Here is a 19,115-nt window from a genome sequence, read left to right on the forward strand (position 1 = left end):
GCAACAGTTGAAAATTTATTTTGAGCCACAAATTAACATGGTTCAGGAACTTGATGTGATTGAGTTCATAGAATTTTCACATTAAAATTCATTCAATCTTCTTCACAAAATTGGAACCTTTCCTTAGTATAAAATTTTGAGAATTTAAAATTTTTCCTCATTTGTTTTTAGTTCAATTATGTAGTTGAATGAATGTTGACTCTCTGGTGTCTCTCACTAGAAGAGTCCCTTTTGTTTTCACCATTTCTGTTAATGAATAAAAGCCAGGTACAGTTTGGAAAATTGTGGGGCTGTGCAACACTCCCATAGTGAACAAATACGCTGAAGCACATCATGAACTGGTGAAGGAGTCTGCACACAACTTCTAGATTTTGGTTTGATTCTCTTTCATTTGTTCATATGCTTACTCTTTGCTTGCAATTGTTTAAACATGCAATTTAAAAAGAACCAAGTTTCACATTTAAAGATAAAATTTGGAAAGTGAATATGAATATAGCTCTTTAAGATGGGCATGCATAATGTTTATTCCTTACATATACTCGGTGCTTGTGGGAAAAATATCATATAGGAAAATCATATTGACTAAGTTGTTGTGGAGTGTGATATAGTTCTAGCTTAGAAATCCTACCGGTTCTAGTCAAGGTGCTTGGAGAATTTGTTTTTGATAAAAATATTGTAAACCATAGTATCACATACTCCACAATGGTGCTAAATTCCTACTAGAGCCATATACGTAATTATAGGATACAAACCGTCCACGTAAGATGCTTGCTTTGTGTTGAGTTTTGTCAAGTCTTGTTGACCCTTGTTGAGAGATTTATCATGCTCCCAAGATCAAGATCACGTACATGCCACATATATGTGCTTCTTCTACACTAGAAGTTCGCAAAAACATGATTTTCATCCGCCTCAAAATGTTTTACTCCTACACTAGGGGTGAACACAAAAATATGCCTCATAGGTTTATCCACCAAATAAATGCTCCAAGTTCTTGTGAATATCTCTCTTTAAAAGTTTTGTTGCAGAAAAGAGACATGGGGCTATGCAAAAGAAAAAGTAAAAAGAAAGAAAGAAAGAAAAAAGGTTGAAAAAATGGACACAAAGATGTCTAAGATATTTAAAACAATGGGTACTTAGATGTCCGCCATAAAAAAAAGAGATAGTCCCTGCTCTTGCAAATATTTTGAGTTTTAACAAGAGAGATATGTTTCTAAGGAGCATAGTAGAATTAGGTTAGCCACCAAATATTCCACAGACATGCATATCTTGATCTAAGAGTATGACATTACCCACCTTGGATCCGGGATTTGACTTTACAATATATGCAAGATAAATATGCTACATATTTTATCCCTACCTAATTAAAACTCCTCATAAGCTTTTTAGAAGTAGGAAGAAAAAGAAGGCATTGTTGAGTTGTGCCTTGGTAAGGAATCATAACCATTGAGCGATTTGAGAGTACCATTTGAGGAGTATAAAGTGAACTATGATTTTCTTGTGAAATTTTTTCAAAAAAACTCCAAGTTACTAAGATGAGATTTGGGAAGATGACTTTGCTTCGAGAGCTATTCCACTTTTCAACCGCTCAAGGAGATATGTTAGCCACTTCACATATCCTATAGGTACGAGGAATGTTTTGGAATAATCCATATGCTAGTTCCATTCTTGAATAGTTATGTTTATGTTTACTTTATTTTAACCTTTACTCGGGGACGAGCAAAGAACTAGTGTGGGGAAGCTTGTTGACGGTCACTAACACTAATTATAAACCATCAACATAACCTGCATTTATATTTAATTCCATCACCAAACATAGGTATAGGGGTTTAAACTAATGAATTCCACGAGCTTTGGTGATTTCATGACTGCAGGAGGATTTATCCAGAAAACAGCTCCCAGGACGACTGTCATACACTCCAAACAAGCAAACCGATGACAACAAGTGATTCAACCCGTGAAACCTGCGAAAGATGACTTAAGACGGAGCCCAAGCCTCGCCACTAGAAGGAGGAGCCCACCTGGCACCATAGTTGGTGGGCCAATCCACTAGGGAGGTCGCCCAGCCCATGGGGGTGGCCCATCACCTCCCGCCACCTTGTACTCCTTTCTATGATCTACACTGTTGATTCTAAGGCGGTTTTAGGTTGGTTTATCCAATGTTGGTTGAGAGATTTGACGTGGATCGATGACATGGCGATTCCTTGCCCCTTACTCCACCTAGAGTCCTTGCCCTCTACTCCACCTCAATTCCTTTTCCGCTACTCTAGCTCCCTCCTATATAAGGCGCCCCAGACCCCTTCCATGAGACACACCTCTCCATACCCTATGCTTCAGAGCTTCATAATTTAATACCCTTTGTAGTAGTGTCCCTCTAGATGATTTACATCTAGTTGTAAAATAGAAAATCAGGGGAGATAAGAGGAGAGAGCTAAGGGGAAGCCGAATATATCAGATCTTCCTTGAATTTGTACTTCTACAGACTGGATTCATCCTTGAGTAATCGCCAGGTTCTTCAATTACTATTCTTAAGTTCTCTATTTACTTAATTTTGGTATTTATTTTAAGTTATTTATTGGATTCCCGTTTGCATCAAGTGCTCTAGTCTTTGCAAAACTAGAGTAGTAATCAATAGATTAGGCATGGTGCTTAGTCTTGCGATTACCTAGAATTGCACCCATCCCTACGGATAGTTGTGGTAGCCCCAGGTGGTGACAGCCCTGACGGCCGACGTAGTCCACCACGTTCAGGTTGGTGTTTGTAGGACCATAGTCAAAACTTCCTAGCCCCTTTCTCATCTTAGTCGAAGGCTAGTGTTTTGATGTCCCAAAATAAGTAAACTTATAGTAAGTTTGATTCCTAGATCAACTAGAGCAACTTTAGGAAATTCCTATCTCCCCACAAAAACACATATCTTTATCCTTGGATGACCTTGATCCTTAATTAGTACACTTCGCGTTCCCCATGGAAATTGATACCTTGGAATACTCCCTAGGTGAAAGCTACAATAGTATCCGTGCGCTTGCGGATTTATCTGTTTGCGTTAATAAATACCAACAATCTGTGTGGAGCAAGGGCTGAGCAGTGGTGATGAGCAGGAGCGGCGATGATGAACAGCAGCAATGAGGACAAGAAAAGCTATGTGTGTGGGGGGAAGGAGGGGGGCAGCGGTGGGGGGGGGGGAAGGGGGATGTTCGGATAGGGGTTGCTTGCTCTTTGTGTAACTTTTACGCCACATGGGAATCAAACTTTCATCAGTTCCGTGTGGGAGGGTTAAAACGCGGAATTGGAAATTCTGCAACTAAGCGGTGTTGAATGCACAGTACCATCACCGGCGGCTGGGTCCTATTACCACTCGGAGACCGTCGTATGATACGGTGATGAACACTAAGGCACATAATCTTAACGTTTGGCATTGAAACAAAGCAAAACTGTGCACTTAGAATACTAAGAAAAGCACAATTCCAGTACTCAAATTGAAAGGAAGCCAACTTGAGTTCAATGGTGAATAATAAGGCACATAGATTTGGGTCTGTTTGGTTGGTGACCAAAACTTGTCACGTCTAACCATTGGCAAACTGTGACTGCCAGAGAAAGTTTGGTGAGAAAAATTAAAGCCACACTTGTGGCAAAGTTTGGCAAGAAAATGAGTCTATGACATGTGGGATAGGGTGCTAAGAAAGTGTGGCATGCCGTAGTTGTGGCAGCAAACCAAACAAATGCCAAAAAAACTGTGACATAACTAACTTGTGGCATGGCACATTTTGGTCACGAATCAAACTGGTTACATTGAAAGAAAGCCAAACTGCGCACTTAGAAAACATAAGGAAATCACAATGCCAATACTCTCAGATTGAATGGAATCCAACTTGAGTTCCATACATTCATACCGATAAGTAGGACACTACCAAGCTAACAAGCATGCCGAAAGCTAAAATCGAGATACTAATTAGGCTGACACTATGCAAAAGTTAAAAGGCCTTTATATGTACATCATTGGTTGCATAATTAATCATTCTCCATGCAGATCCTAGTCTACCTCCATGGGATCATTATGAATCTCCATAAGATCCTGTAGATCATTGTCGACCTCCATGGGATCGTTGTCAATCTCCATGTCATCCCGAGCCTTGACCACTACAACCCTGACCACCAAAATTTGGGAAAGAAGAACGTGGGAACTTGAAGCTTTTAAGATTGCATCATCAAGGGATTGATCAGATGTGAGTCGACATCAGCTAGTTTTGATGCAGTGTCGGAATAGGCCATTTTATAGATGACGTTAGCAGACAACATCAACAGACTATATACAGATGGCGTCGAGGGAAAACATGTTGGACTCTACAAAAGGGAGAGGATTAGGGTCCAAGTTATCTTAAGTTAGGCATGTTTTCTTTTATTCCAAAGATTGTAATAAGTTGTATTTGAGTAGGATTCATGTTTAAGTTCCGGGTATAAATATTGGACCCCGACTATTGTAAGAGAAATCCAATCAATCAATACCAATTACTTTTTTTGGCTTTATGCCAACCCTTAGGAGTAGGAGTACTGTAGATCTCGACGAGTTCTTCAACAAGCAAGGCTGCATTGATTCGGTCGACCTTCAGCTTGTCTGTGAGTACCGTCATGGCTTATACTTTTGTTTGTAAGGCTGCATCAGTCTGGCCGACCTCTTATGAGCTTTAGTATAAGTTAGTTATCGATTCTTATCTAGTTCAAGCACGGCTGCCATTGGTTAAGCTCGACTTCTTGAATTAGATTAAGGTCAAGTTACCGGCTCTACCTAAGGGTGGCATCATTTGGGTAGATTCATTAAGTTATCGATCTTGCTGATGTTCTTATTGTCATTAGTTTCAGCAATATCAACCTACCCGGTCGAGATCGATCTAGATTGGCCTCACATCATTTTAGTCCATCGTTTATTTTGGGATATTCCGATAATTTTTACTCCAAATGACGGATTATGTTTTATCGACTGTTCTACTTCGATCTTGATCATGCATAGTACGCGGCCATGGCATGTCTGATCTTGTGTGGGTTTACTAGCTAGTTGAATCTAGTCTATAGCTCGCTATTATGGCTGTAATGATCCAATCGATCCCCACTGTTAGCACTTTAAATCAAAGGACGCTAGTTGGAAGATCTGCTTTTGGCCAGGCATGACCTTGGCTGTTTGCTATGCCTGCATCGACTAAATAGTTGATTGCCCGTACTTTTAACGCTTATAGTATCTTTTCATGATTCTGTTAAATGTGGATAGATCTGTTTACTTTAAAGGTTTAATTTGTTATCTTTATTATGGCTGGCATCGATTCGGTCGAACCCCATTGTCAAAGATAATAGGTTTGATTTGATGAGTTTATAAATATGTTCATATTAAATAGTCGATTGTTCACATGCTATAATCCTTTTTCTAGCTGAATCGGCTATTTTAGCCGATTCGCCTGTGCTTTCACAGATATGGCACGCCTTCATGAACCTATTGACATATAGTCGGTTTTATGGATTTTTTGGTTCTAGACTATCATCATCATCATAGCTGCATTGATCCGGTCAAACCTCACTGTTGACGGAAATAGATTAGATCCAGATAGTTCATAGATCTGTCTATATCAAACAGTCGATTGTTTGTGTGGCATATCCCTTTTTTACCGAATTCATTGGCTCTGCACCACGTATTGATTAAATCTAATTTAGCTAGTGATGTATCTTTAACGCATACATATTAATAGCTTAAGGGAAAGGTTCATTAAAACTAGGTGCATTGTTTTCATTACTATAAATCAATCATGACCCACGAGCGCTATAGTCTTAACAGTCGATTTCTTCCTGTATCGGCTATTTAGTCGATTTTTTGTCTGGCTGCTCCCGAAGCGGCACACTTGGAACTATCTGGGCAAAACCAGCAAGATCCACCCTAAATTACTGATAAACTTTCTCTCCTTGTCAATTGCAGGTCAAATTGACTGGCACGCCTTCAAGAATTCACAGGATCGACTGGTCCTGCGTTGAAGCCAAGTAGATCTCCGGATTGTTCTGGCTTGCTACATGTCCACTGGTGCGTCTACCATGTTTTCATGCTAACACGCATTCTGGCATGCTCGGTGGGACCCCACAATCATCATGGCAGCTCACAACAATAGGGACATTCTTATGGTGCCATATGAAGACTTACCTGATGAGGATAAGGACGTCATTAGCAAAGCTATAAAAGAGTTTCAGAACAAGTGTTTGTTGTCCTACACCAAGACACGTGACAACAAAGTTATTCAGAAATATCCACTATCGAGAGTTTTGATGCATGGGCAGTTAGATATAGACGAAGCTGATGATAGGCGTTTCTTCGTAGATGCTGTAAACAAATCTGTTCATGATGCCATGTTGAACCATAATATAGCTTTCTTGAACACATTCCACAATACCATAAAAGAGGTGTTTCATGGATATCTAGTTGATCCGGTTGGACCGACTTATTACAACATTCCACATCCATCAACTCAGGGGACTAATCAAGCCAGTACTAGACATCAAGAAGTAGCACTAGCAGGCAATGATGATGTCCAGGTAGTTCAGAGCTGATCTGAGCAAGTTCAAGGTATTGATACTAATCAAATACAGTATAATCATGGACCGTCGGTGCAACATGTGCAACAACCGACAGGGAAAGTTCAAAATCAAATGGTTAATTTTGGCACATCAGGCCAAATACCGCCGTTGGCTCAAAAAATAGCGCCATTAGTTCAAAGGATTCATAGAGATACATGTCCCAATATTTACAACCAGAGACTTCAAGAAGCAAATCAGCAAAGGACCCAATAGATGGAGATTCCACAAGGATATCATTATGGCACAGATTATAATACCCTTCATATGATTCCAAATCTAGGGTATCAAGGTACCCAAAATTTTAATCCATAGACGAGTCAACAATTGCAAAGAAATCCAAATTCAAATGCTGATGAAGAACCGAGATGATGAAGAATCAGTTCAGTTTGAAACCAAAAGGGCAGACCTTTTTGTACAAATGTCCATATCTAGAGTGGTATGATTTGGTTGCTCTTCCTACGAATTACAGGCTCTCAGAATTTGCTAAGTTCACTGGTCAAGATAGTACAAGTACAATAGAATTTGTCAGTCGGTATTTTACATAGTTGGGCGAAGCATCCATTGAAGAAGCTCATCGAGTTCGTTTCTTCTCCTTGTCCCTGTCAGGACCAGCTTTCACCTGGTTTTCATCGTTATCAGTTAATTCTATTGCCAATTGGACTGACCTGGAGAAGAAATTTCATACATATTTCTATACTGGGATAGGAGAAAAGAAAATCATAGATTTGATGACCATAAGGCAAAGAACTAGTGAATCGGGTGCTGAGTTTCTTCGGAGGTTCTGAGAAACCAGAAATTTGTGTTTCTCATTGAATCTAACTGATGATCAACTAGCTGCTTTGGCCATTCAAGGAGTATGCCAACATGGAGAGAGAAATTGCTTGTGCAAGAGTTTAACAATTTAGGTTAGTTGGCTCAACGGGTGGCAGCACTCAATAGCCAATTCCAGAATATGCGTAGAGATACTCGGTTCTAGAAAAATACTACAATTGCTGAAGCTTATAATCCATATTCAGTTAATGATGATGATGATGATGAAGAAGAGGAGATTGATGTGGCTAAATGGAATTGGGGTAAGAAGACAGTGATGGTACCAAATCCTTGGGGAAAAGGAGTTGAAGAGAGCTATGATTTCGACGTTACAAAATTAGACAAGCTCTTTGATTTCTTACTTGAGAAAGGACAGATCAAATTGCCCGCCAACTTGTTATGTTACCTCCTAATCAGTTGAAGAACAAGAAGTTCTGCAAATTTCATAACGCTACTTCTCATTCTACTAATAAGTGCAGAATTTTTTGGCAACATATACAGAGGGCTATTCAGCAAGGGAAGCTTAAATTTGATACACCTCGGAAGATGAAAGTTGATGATAATCCTTTCCCAAGAGATCAGAATATGGTTGATGCTAAGTTGCTCAAAGGAAAGACTAAAGTTCTAACATCAACTAGGGCCAAAGAAACTGGAACAGTTGATCTAGAGATGCAAATATTGGCTAATGAATATAGAGAAATTAAAAGGCATCGTGGCCAACAGAAGAGCCGATATGAGTAGGGAGAGACATCAATAAATAGGGCAATAAGGCCGCGTGTCACATCTCGAATTTTGTTGATTAAATGGCAATGGCAGAAGGAAAAGGATTATCAGCGTTGGTTAGAAGAGAAAGAATACCAGCGTCAACAAGAAGAGGAGAGTATGAAAGAAAACAAGTTGAATCACATTGGAATTGTCTTTTCTTCAGACATTGTTGGAATGAAGGTTTGAAATTGCCTACTAGAAATAATTGCTCAGAGTGCAATGTGCAATATTGGAAGTTTAGGCGATCTCAAGCTAACCGCCGGTCTATCCATGCTCAAAATAAGTATCAGCATAATAATATGGATCGGTGCTTAAAAAATAGAAGTGTTCATGATCGGCTCGAGAAGTGAGTTGTTGATCAAAACTGGGTTGGTTATGAAGAAGGTGATGAGGAAGAGTATGTTTGGCAGGAAGGGCAATGGTGTCTAGGAGGTTTGACAAGAAGTCATAAAAGAAGGGTACAATGCCTAAGGAATAGAGAGCTAGAACAGGCTCAGAAATCTGGTAAACCTCAAGTGTGGCATGCTTAACAAACAACCGATAGGGGTCAACCATCGGTTAATATTCAAATGGATTTTCTGTTGCCGTTAGAATTCAAAGCTCCAGCAGATCAAGAAGTCTATTTAGATTTTGATGAATCGGAATATGAGGAGATAGTTACCAAGTTGACAGTGATACAGCAAGCTATATTCGATAAGCCAGTCAAGCATTGGCACTTAAAAGCTTTATATGTAAAAGGTTTCGTTGATGGAAAGCCGATGAGCAAAATGTTGGTGGATGGAGGTGCTTCTGTTAATCTTATGCCTTATACTACTTTTCGCAAGCTTGGCAAGGGACTAGGAGATCTGATTGAGACTGACATGATGCTTAAAGATTTTGGAGGTAATGCATCCAAGACCAGGGGGCAATAAATGTTGAATTGACAATTAGAAGTAAGACTTTACTCACTACATTCTTTGTGATTGATGGAAAGGGTTCATACAGTTTACTCCTTGGTCGTGATTGAATTCATGCAAATTGTTGTGTACCATCGACTATGCATCAATGCTTGATTTAGTGGCATGGAGATGATGTTGAGCTGGTTCATGTTGATGATTCTGTGAGTATAGCAACAGCTGATCCAATGTACTGGGAACTGGAAGACTTCAAGTGTTTTTCTGGCAAACTATGGGAAGGAGGCTTCATTAAGATCAATGATGAACGCCAACAGCCGATCCAAGTAGTCAGCTCTGAGAGTTTGTTTTAATGGATAATCCAATAGATGGTATAGATGGCAAACTAGGACATGGCTTTAGGTCGGCCGATGAATTAGAGGAGATAGATATTGGCTCTGGAGATAGGCCTAGGCCGATGTATGTAAGTGCTAAGTTGGATCTTGAGTATAAGCAAGAGTTGATAGATTTATTAAAGGAATTGAAAGATTGTTTTGCTTGGGAATATTATGAGATGCCTGGTCTAGATCGATCAATTGTTGAACATCGGTTGCCAATCAAACCTGGATATCGGCCATTTAAACAAGCTCCGAGGAGATTTAACCCAAATGTTCTTGATGATATAAAAAAGGAGACTGAAAAATTACTAGAAGCAAAATTTATCTGACCGTGCTGATATGTAGAGTGGGTATTGAGTGTTGTTCCTATGAATAAGAAAAATGGGAAATTAAGAGTTTGCATTGATTTCAGAGATCTGAACAAGGCTACACCCATGGATGGTTATCCGATGCCGATAGCCGATATGTTGGTGGATGTAGCAGCCGGGCACAAGGTTATTAGTTTTATGGACGGCAATGCATGATATAATGAATTTTTATGGCTGAGGAAGACATAGCAAAAACAACTTTTAGGTGCCCTGGCGCAATCGGTTTATTTGAATGGGTTGTGATGACCTTTGGTTTGAAGAATGCCGGTGCAACTTATCAGAGGGCAATGAATTATATTTTTCCTTAAGTTGATCGGTAGGATTGTTGAAATCTACATTGATGATGTAATTGTAAAATCTAAGGGGTATAAGGAATATCTAGCTGATTTGCGGGAGACTTTAGAGTGCACAAGAAAACATGGTTTAAAGATGAATCCTAATAAATGTGCCTTTGGAGTATCGGTTGGACAATTTTTAGGTTTTATGGTTCATGAGAGAGGAATCGAAATTGGTCAAAAAAAGTATGAAAGCAATTGATGAGACAGTACCCCCGACTACTAAAACAGAGTTACAATCTTTGCTTGGTAAGATTAATTTTATTAGTAGGTTTATTTCAAATTTGTCAGAAAGGGTTCTGCCATTTTCTCCTTTGTTGAAGTTGAAAAATGATCAAGAATTTAAATGGGGTGGTGCACAACAAAAGACATTTGAGGAGATAAAAGAATATATGAAGTGTCCACATGTGCTGGTCCCTCCTCAATAGGGTAAGCCTTTTAAGCTGTACGTGTCGGCCGATAGCTAGACAATTGGATCGGCCTTAATGCAAGAGTTTGAAGGAAAAGAGCGAGTTGTTTTCTATTTAAGTAGAAGGCTTTTGGATCTAGGAACAAGATATTCTCCTATTGAAAAGTTATGCTTATGCTTATATTTCTCTTGCACTAAGTTGAGACATTACTTGTTATTGGCTGAATGTACAGTTGTTTCTAAAGCTGATGTGATCAAGCACATGTTGTCGATGCCGATATTAAATGGGAGAATGGGAAAGTGGATTCTTGCATTCTCGGAATTTGTCTTGAGGTACGAATCGGCTAAAGCAGTCAAGGGGCAAGTAATAGCCGATTTTGTCACTCAGCATCATAAGCCGAGTATTGGCTATATAGAGCTGATACCTTGGATGTTATTCTTTGATGGATCATCATGCAAGCAAGGTGGTGGCATTGGCATTGTTATTGTTTCACCTTGGAGGGGGGTAAGTTTTGAGTTTGCTTTTCCAACTAAACCAATGACTACCAACAATCAAGCAGAATATGAAGCTATTCTTAAGGGACTTCAACTTCTTCATGAAGTAAAAGCCGAGTCAATTGAAGTATTTGGCGATTCACAGTTAATTATTAATCAATTGATTGGCCTATATGAATGTAAAGATGATATTCTGAGGGGATACAATGATGAATGCCAGAGGTTACTCAAGGAGTTTCCTCATATTTCTATTCAGCATATTCCAAGAGCACAGAATCAAGAGACTAATCCGTTAGCTCAAAGTGCGTTAGGTTATCGAGTGTTTTAAGAGATCTTAAGTAGTGAAACCTTGACTAATGATTGGAGAGTTGAAATAGCCAATTACCTTAAGAATCCATCACAAAAGGTTACTAGGAAACTAAGGTATAAATTGACTAAGTATGTTTTGCTAGTTGCTTAAATGCTTAAATCAAGAAGAAGCTAAAGTATTGATGGGTGAAGTACATGAAGGGATATGTGGAGCTCATCAATCGGCTTATAAGATGAAATGGATTATTCACAGGACCAGATATTCTGGCCAACAATACTAGAAGATTGCTTTGAATATTATAAGGGGTGTCAGGATTGTCAATGTTTTGGTAATATTCAGAAATCGCCCGCACCAACTATGAATCCAATAATCAAACCATGGCCATTTCGAGGTTGGGGAATTGATTTAATTAGTCAGATCTTTCCACCTTCAAGTAAAGGGCATAAGTTTATATTGGTAGCAACAGATTACTTCACTAAGTGGGTTGAGCCAATTCCTTTGAAGACGGTAACCTCAAAGAATATGGTTGATTTTGTCAAGGAACATATTGTGCATCATTTTGGGATTCCTCAAACTATTACTACTGATCAGGGGACAATGTTCACATCAGAAGAGTTCAGACATTTTGCTGCCAGTATGGGAATTAAGTTATTAAATTCTTCTCCTTACTATGCTTAGGCTAATGGCCAGGCAGAGGCGCCAATCAAATAATGATTAAGCTGATCAAGAAAAGATCTAAGAGCAGCCAATGAAGTGGTATTCAACACTTAATGAGGCATTATGGGCATATAGGATGGCCTATCATGGATCGATTAAAGCGTCACCTTATGAACTTGTGTATGGTCATAATGCAGTCCTTCCTTGGGAGATTCAAACTGGATCGAGGCGTGTCACGTTGCAAAATAATTTGTCAGCCAAAGTTTACAAGAATCTTATGATAGATGACTTAGAAGACTTAAGTTGCCATCGGCTGCGTGCTCTTGAGAATATCGAAGCTAATAAGCTAAGGATTGCGAAGTATTACAATAAGAAGGTCAAGAGAAAACAATTTTCTGAAGGACACTTGGTCTGGAAGGTGAAATTGTCGATCAGGTCAAGAGATAGCAAGTACGGCAAATGGTCACCTAACTAGGAAGGACCTTATCGGATTAAATGTTGTGCGTCTAGCAATGCTTATATTTTGGAAATGCTAGGAGGAGAAGAGGAATTTGATAGAGTGATCAATGGAAAGTATCAAAAGAAATATTATCCTTGTGTTTGGACTAATACTTGATAGCCAGTTTGTTCAGTCATCGACTTTAATAGCTGATACCGGAAGGGTATCGCCTCCAGTTCAAAATATGGACCCGAAAGAGTAAAAGCCGATACAATATGTATCGCCTATAGAGCAAAAACAAACATAGAGACAATCATGATGTATACAAAGATATTACAGGAAATTCACTGAGAAACGATCATGGAAAATTAGAGATTTCATTCATTGATCAGTTTGTCCTAGGTACAAGATAATCGAACACCCTATTTATGACATCCTAAGCTGAGGTGATATCCACAATGGCCGCTGTAGCATCTTCGAAGTCCTCGATCAGGTCCTCATGCATATCGGGGTCATCGGCCATCGAGAAGCCTAGATCCATGGTGTGAAGATCATGCCCGGTCTAGACCTGTGCCACGGTGAACGCCGTGGAGGGCGATCTCCTGGACGCGCACTGGGATGTCGTGCAGGCGGTTATTGAGAAGAGGGCCCCGGGCATTGACGGTAGTCGTGGCCACATTCGCCGCCAGTTGGAGGAGGCTGGCAATCATAGAAACAAAGGTGGGATAATCAAGATCTTGAAGACAAAACTAAGAAAATAGAAAATTGTGGTGGATATCTCACCCATGATTCTAGCCTTGGCCTCGGCTAGCCTCGCTTTAGTGGAGTCAGCCCTATGTTCCGTGATAGTGAGAGCATCCTGCATCGCATTCAGATGAAGGTCCATTCACCCAAGATCACGGGTTGCATTCTCTTAGTGATGAAGACACTGGTGTGGTGGCACAGACTCGTTAAGGGCCTCTTCAGCAAACCTCTTGCCATTTTCCATATCTTCGAGCCTATTAGAAAGCATATCGCACCGAAGGCACAGAAAGTTTGGGACAAAGCAGGTTGTTTCTTGATCCACAACCATGGCCCATATATAGCCTAGGAGGTGAGAAGATAGGCTTCGTCAGGGTTACGGAATTGAAGTTAGTTATGGAAACGGATCAACACTCCAGAAATTTAGGGAATGGTTCATAGAAAAACAACAGATTCAAATTTATTGCTTCTCATAATTACAGATACCATAGGATTGATACAAAAGGTTTACATTAACCGAAGTTCGACCCACTAAGACTTCATTGGATTGAAGGGAGTCCAGATCCCCACTGGCCCGAAAGTCATCGTGGACCAAGTCATATTAGCCCACTGATAGAAATAGCATCAGGGGAGAAAGGAGACTGTCTGCTAAAGGGATGTCCATATAACCCACCAATTTCTCAGCATGAGCATTTGATAGAGTGAACAAGGGGAAGGTGTCCACACATTTGAACCCTTGCAAACACTAGAACAGCTCTGCACTGATGGTGAGAAGACTCAGGTGATATCATAAGAATTCTTTTAGCTGCAGCAGCTAATCCTCTTGCTCAACAAGGCGCTGAAATGGGCAACATAATCGCCTTATGCTCAAGAATTCTTCTAACCACTCAAGACCCTCATAGTAAGGGATTAGACCATGGAGGGTCTAACAAAGCCAAGGGCACTTGAGGAGGCAAGCAGAAGAGAAACATAACTGAGTTGTTGGGTTGCTCTCACCAGAGTCGGATAGGCATTTATAGTCGATCTAGAAGATTGAATCCAAACGTCCGTGAAGCAATAGTGCTCTCATGAAGCTTTGAAGTGTGGGCTCATAAGCAGGCAAGGACATTGGTGAAGATGACATATAGTAGGACCCAAATCAGGATTCTCTACTTGTGACTACCCATGACTACGGACCCATCAGGGGTACAGACGTGGTAATTTTGGAATAAAATTATTTTTATCCTAAAATTGGGGGGCATGTGTTTACACCAAAATTTGGGAAAGAAGAACACATGAACTTGAAGCTTCTAAGATTGCATCATTAAGGGATCGATCAGATGTGAGTCGATATCAGCTAGTTTTGATGCAGTGTTAGAATCGGCCATTTTATAGATGACGTCAGCAGACAACATCAACGGACTATGTACGGATGGCGTTGAGGGAAAACATGTTGGACTCTACAAAAGGGAGAGGATTAGGGTCCAAGTTATCTTAAGTTAGGAATGTTTTCTTTTATTCCAAAGATTGTAATAAGTCGTATTTGAGTAGGATTCATGTTTAAGTTCCAGGTATAAATATTGGACCCTGGCTATTGTAAGAGAAATCCAATCAATCAATACCAATTACTTTTTTTGGCTTTATGCCAACCCTTAGGAGTAGGAGTACTATAGATCTCGACGAGTTCTTTAACAAGCAGGGATGCATCGATCCGGTCGACCTCCGGCTTGTCTATGAGTACCGTCATGGCTTATACTTTTGTTTGTATGGTTGCATCGGTCTAGCCGACCTCTTATGAGCTTTCGTATAAGTTAGTTATCGGTCCATATCTAGTTCAAGCGCGTCTGCCATCGGTTAAGCTCGACTTCTCAAATTAGATTAAGGTCAAGTTACCGGCTCTACCTAAGGGTGTCATCCTTCGGGTAGATTCATTAAGTTATTGATCTTGTTGATGTTCTTATTGTCATTACTTTCAGCAATATCAACATGCCCGATTGAGATCGATCTAGATCGGCCTCACATCCTGTTAGTCCATCATTTATTTTGCTATATTACAATATTTTTTACTCCAAACGATGGATTATGTTTTATTGGCCGTTCTACTTCGATCTTGATCATGCATAGTACGCGGCCAAGGCATGTTTGATCTTGAGTGGGTTTACTATCTAGTTGAATCTGGTCTATAGCTCGCTATTATGGCTGTAACGATTCGGATGATCCCCACTGTTAGCACTTTAAATTAGAGTATGCTAATTGGTAGATCTGCTTTCAGCTAGGCATGACCTTGGTTGTTTGCTATGCCTGCATCGACTAAATAGTTGATTGCCCGTACTTTAACGCTTATAGTATGTTTTCATGATTCTATTAAACGTCAATAGATCTGTTTACTTTAAAGATTTAATTTGTTATCTTTATTATGGCTGTCATCGATCCGGTTGAACCCCACTGTTAAACATAATAGGTTAGATTTGATGAGTTTATAAATCTATTCATATTAAATAGTCGATTGTTCACATGCTATAATCCTTTTTCTACCTGAATCGGCTATTTTAGCCGATTCGCTTGTGCTTTCACAGATATGGCACGCTTTCATGAACCTATTGAGATATAGTCAGATTTATGGATTTTTCGGTTCTAGACTATCATCATCATCATAGCTGCATTGATTCGGTCAAACCTCACCGTTGATGGTAATAGATTAGATCCAGACAGTTCATAGATCTGTCTATGTCAAACAGTCGATTGTTTGTGTGGCATATCCCTTTTTTACCAAATTCATTGGCTCTACACCACGTATTAATCTAATTTAGCTAGTGATGTATATTTGACGCATACATATTAATAGCTTAAGGGAAATGTTCGTTAAAACTGGGTGCATTATATTTGTTACTATAAATCAATGATGACCCGCGAGCGCTACAGTCCTTAATAGTCGATTTCTTCTTGTATCGGCTATTTAGTCGATTTTCCCGTCTGGCTGCTCCCAAAGCGGCACACTTGGAACTGTCTGGGCAAAACCGGCATGTTCCACCCTAAATTACTGATTAACTTTCTCTCCATGTTAATTGCTGGTCAAATTGACTGGCACGTCTTTGGGATTCACATGATTAACTGGTCCTGTGGTTGCAGCCAAGCAGATCTCCAGATTGTTCTGGCTTGCTGCTTGTCCACCATCGCGTCTACCACATTTTCGTGCCAACAGAAGCATATTTCTTTCTCAAAGTTTCAGAATCTTCCATCATCTTCGTTGGAGCCCTGGCCATTTCTTCATTCAATGGCATAATCTCTTCCTCCTCTTGTAGATGTTCTTCATTTATTTGTTGTAACATTGGCCTCCGCCTTCAGCTCCCAAATCTTGTTATGTAAATCTAAAATCAAAGTCCTTAGAAAATTTTCATATGGGGGATCATTCCACTTAAACAACCCGCAATCTAAGTCGGGCTACGAAAAAACCAAATTACCATAAGTACAACGGGATATCAGCATTTGCATTGCGAAAATAGAATGAACATGAAAGAAATTGAGTTACATTATTTGCCCTGCAGCATCTATGGTACCGATGTCCTAGGTTTCCATCACTCCACGAAATCCACCGAGGCATCTTCAAGCCGCAGCAACACAAAAGTGGTGGCTGGTATGCGTAGGTGTGGTTCTTGACACGTTACGGGATGGGCGGCCCTCTCCCGTTGTAGCCTCCTCCGCTGGAAGCCGGTGTTCTTCTAGCGATGGCTCCCTGGGATGGTGTCGACCACTGGGAGGAGTTGGAGCTAGATGCAACCATAGAGCAATTAGGGTTCAAAGTGTTGCACACTCTGAGTGAAGAGGTCAGCCCAGGTCTTTTGTCTACGCTTTTGCCTCCCACCAAGGCGCCAAAACCTCCTTCAAAACCCTCGCACTCCCGCCAAGATGAAATGTTCTGTCCCCCCGGTTCAGTGTACTATCCGCCTATAGAAGAAGGCCTATTTTGGATCCTCTGTGCTTACATAGAGGTGTACACGTGGACCACAATCATGACCAACTGATTCAATTAACAGTTCAACCGAAGTAATAGTTCAACGATTATGTAGTACGCATACATACTAATCCAGAGGTTTCATCAGTACATATAAACTTCATTAACATAAAAGTTTCACAAATTATAAGACTTAATGTCGGATGGGTAGGCAGTTGCTAAGTTACTCAATTGGATGATGCGGTCCCGAAAGCTAGAGGTAGTGAACCATAGCGAAGATGATAGCATCTCTGTCCATGAACACATTTGTATCTATAAAGTATGTCTACTTCCTGTCTAGTCCTGCAAAGCACAAAAATCTCTCCATAAACAGGGTCTTGAACGATTCTTGTCAAATTTTGTGGTCCGAGAAGGTGATGAACAATGGCTTCAACAATCAACGGTCGATCCGGGTGAATGCTCCAACCCCAAGTAGCAAACAACATCATCTGGGGTCTTGGTGCCACTCCTAGCCACCAAAACACAAGATTGCTCACATTGAAATGACTTTTTCCAAAGTAAGACATCTGTTGCAATGAAGAAATTCCTAATATGAACAAAACTGATACCGAACCCAAATCCAATTGGAACCAAATGCAAATAGGGGGGTGACCGAATCCATCTAACCTTCATAGGGCATTGTCGACGACGACAATACAAGGTGCCATGACCAGCACAGTAGCACCACGTTAGGCTCTGTCGCAACGTGGCCACAAGACCATGACGATGGCCATGCCTGGACAAACACCAAAAGACCGCGTAGCTTGCAAGCCAAGTTAGTTAGGACCTCCCTCAGGATCGCGACCCTTTGGTCAGGGGAACCTCCTCTTTGTATCAAGCCCTAGCCCAAACTTTATATAAGGGCAGCTAGGGCACCAACCTTGGGGGATGGACACATTCTTCATCCTCTACCATTCCATCCATAGCAGTAGGGATCCTGAAGCTTCTCTTTGGGCTGCCCCTCATCTAGCATAGGTTCTACCACCTCTTTCACCATTCTTGCACCCCCATTGTAAGAACTTCAGAGCATTCAAGTGAGGAACATGCCATCGATCTTCTCTAAGACTAGACGTAGGGCTCCGGCCTGAACTAGTATAAATCCTTGTGTCTATTGGATGCTAACATCATCTTCCTAGAGCAGCGTGGCAATCATATAAATTTACTAGTCCAGTTTATGAAACACCGATAGTTTGTGTGCTAGGTAGGGGACAGTCACACACTCTCGTTTGATTGAGGAAGGAAGCGATGGCTCCTTGCACCATCGGTGGACTCGCTGGTGGAATGGCCCATGGTGGTCACATCCACCGTGAAACCTATAGGTTCATTGGCGCTAACAGGCTAGCGCCCGCGTCTGCCTTCAGCCGTAGTCCAGACTTCCACCTTGCAAATCTAGGTGCCATGGCTCACGGTGGACACACTCCCAGAACTACACATGGGGGCTACATCCCAGAGTACACCTACCTAGAGGGGCCAGTACCCTCGCTCGTCGCAGGCCATGGCCAAGTTTCTCCTTCGAGAAACCAAAGGACCACGGCTCATGGTGAACTCGCTCGAGGAATGGCCTCGACCGGCCATATCCTTCTAGGGAACCACACGGGTAACCACACCAAAGGGCCGGCACCCTCTTCTGGCCTTGGCCACGGCGTAGACCTCCACCTCGAGAATCTGGGTCCTGTGGCCTATGGTGGGCGCACTCTTGGAACTGCCCACAAGGGCTGCATCCTAGAGTTTACATATGTAGGGGGCCGGGGCCCTCTCTCCTCACTGGCCAACCATGGCTCATGGCTCATGGTGATCTCACCCAAGGAATGGCCCGTGGTGGCTGCATCCTTCTCAAGAACCACGAGATCGTCCGAACTGATGGGGCAACGCCTGTCTTCCGCTCATACCTTGTCTAGGTCCATCGCATGGCAAAGCTAGACCTAGCAGTAGAAACATGCCTT

Source organism: Miscanthus floridulus, chromosome 17, assembly GCF_019320115.1.
Source record: "Miscanthus floridulus cultivar M001 chromosome 17, ASM1932011v1, whole genome shotgun sequence".
In the NCBI taxonomy this organism is placed as follows: Eukaryota; Viridiplantae; Streptophyta; class Magnoliopsida; order Poales; family Poaceae; genus Miscanthus; species Miscanthus floridulus.